General features: G+C 46.6%; 1 pseudogene; it reads right to left on the bottom strand.

The window, feature by feature from the left end:
* Positions 1–420: 420 nt before the first annotated feature.
* Positions 421–1,607, bottom strand: LOC149327738 (uncharacterized; annotated as a pseudogene).
* Positions 1,608–2,428: the final 821 nt, after the last annotated feature.

A 2,428-nucleotide genomic window follows, 5' to 3' on the forward strand; every position in this document is an offset into this window, starting at 1 on the left:
TACGGAATTATTAAGCTGACAGGAAAAATCACGAGAGTTATGTGGAGCCCTATAACAGACACCGAGTAAAATCGTGTGTGGTACAGCGTGGCAGTGGAGCCATAAGATTTCCAGGTCGGACGAGTCGTCAATTATCGACATTGATAACTGCGGGCTCACCGCTATCAGTACTCCCCCTCCTCGTGAGTCCTGGCGGTCTTTCCGAAAGACTTGGAAGTCTGGCAAGTCAGTTAGTACTTCGCTGTCTGTGATGGCACCGTTCAACCAGGTTTCGGTTAGTATCAGTAGATTGCTGCTAGATGACAAGACAATATTGGAAATAAGTTCGCGCTTGGAAAGGAAACTACGTATGTTGGTGAACACAGCGGACAGGGGAACATTTTTGGGGCGGGTTTTTAGTTGTTTGCGAAGAGATGATTGCTAATCTGATTGTGGCGCAGCGATTGTTATTTCTTTCACAGTTTGCGAGATCTCATCAAAAACGTAGCGCCTGGGACCGATATGCAAGGTTTTGTAGCGTAGGGCAAATTAGTCGGAATTAGCTTTAGCAAAGGTGACTAGCTGCTTGCGGACGCTACGATCTCTGTGGGAGAAGTCTTCGCCGACACTGAATTTCGTTCCTTTAAATTTGCGGCCGTTAGAGAGTATTGTGTCTTTGATTCTGTATGAAATAAATTTGACTATTATTGGTCGAGAGCGGTTGGGTTCATGGCGGCCGAGTCGGTGGGCACGTTCTACTTCCTCAGGATGAATGGTTAAGCTCAAGTGTTGAGCGCAGTGACGAATGACCTCTCCCTCAGAGTCCGCAAACGTTTCGGAGGGGTTAGAATCGGGAATACAATAAAATATGAGGTTGTTACGGCGGGATCTATTTTCACTATCGTCAATGCGGGCCTCGAGGGTTTCAATCTGACGAGATAGCCGAGTATTTTCAGATTTTATAATTTCTAACTCGGATTTTATGGCGGTCATGGCTTCCAAACGTGTCTCAAGATCGGTCATGCGCTTACTTAAACCAGCTATAGCACCGTCAGTGGATATAAGCTGGTTTTTAAGACCTTGCACATCGGAGATTAGTTGAGTTTGACCGGCGGATAACTTTTTTAGTTCTGCGAATACAGCCTCGAAATTGTTAGGTCCTGGGTTAGTTTCAATATCGCCTGCCAAGATCAGCAAGCAGCGAACAACATGAGCGCATTCAAGCACAAGAAAAATGCAGCATTGCGGGCTCGGCAGCTGCACTAAGAAATAATTGCTACTTTTTTTAGCATATAAGGAATGCGGATAACTAACCTGCATGATGTAGACAAACGGATTAGTGGTGTGCACGCTTGCACAGCCACCGAGCCCACAAAGCGGTGAAGGCGGTCGACCGTCGCTTATATTTCCTGTGGCTGATGTTGCTGGTGATGAGGCTTTCTAGGATGGGCCAGGAAATGGTATCCAGGGGGAGGCGCTGCCGGGCATGATGAAGTGATGACGTCGGGTTGGGGCCATGCGAAGATGCGATCGTCACTGCAGTAAACTGCAGTGGATGACGTGCTTGCTGGGGGAAGGGCCAACAACGCCGGAAGCAGGGCATTAGAGACGAAGGCGAACACCTGCATGATGTAGACAAACGGATTAGTGGTGTGCACGCTTGCACAGCCACCGAGCCCACCCTTATGACTTATGACTTCGCCTTATGACTTCGAGCGCCGGGAGCTTGGAAGAACGCTAAAATTATCTGAGTTCGTAAGAAAGGAGACGCCAAGGACTTGAAAAGTTACAGACTGATCACCTTGCTGCCTGTTGCCTGCAAGGGATTTACTAAGATATTCGGAAATAAAATCCACACAACCTTAGACTTCAAAGAGCCAAATGATCAGGCACGTTTTCGTAACGAATGCTCGACAATAACCATATTCACGCTGTCAATCAGGGGACAGCGAAGCGCGCAGAATAAAACCAGCCCCTATATCTAGCGTTCATTGATTACGAGAAAGCATTTGACTCAGTGGAAACCTAAGCAATCATGCCGGCATTGCGGAATCAAGGTGTGCGCAGAAGAGTCTGATGTGGAAATACTGGAAAATATCTTTAAAGATTGCACAGCTGCCATAGTACTTCATAAAATCAACAATAAAATTCCAATAAGTAAGGATGGCAGGCAGGGAGACACGATCTTGCCAATGCTATTCGCAGTCTGTTTACTGGAGGTATTCCGGGGCGTAGTTTGGGAACAGTTGGGGATAAGAATTAATGAAGAATACTTAAGTAATTTGCGAGTCGCTGGTGACATTGCCTAGCTTAGTCACTCAGGTGATGAGCTGCAGAGCATGATCAATGAAAGGCCATGTTTCATTATTTTGGACAAACTCAACTTGAAGCTCGGTTCACTGATATTGAAAGCAAGTCATAATACTTCAGGGTCCTGCGCACTCGATTA

Source organism: Amblyomma mixtum, chromosome 10, assembly GCF_055824585.1.
Source record: "Amblyomma mixtum isolate Tamu chromosome 10, ASM5582458v1, whole genome shotgun sequence".
Taxonomy (NCBI): Eukaryota; Metazoa; Arthropoda; class Arachnida; order Ixodida; family Ixodidae; genus Amblyomma; species Amblyomma mixtum.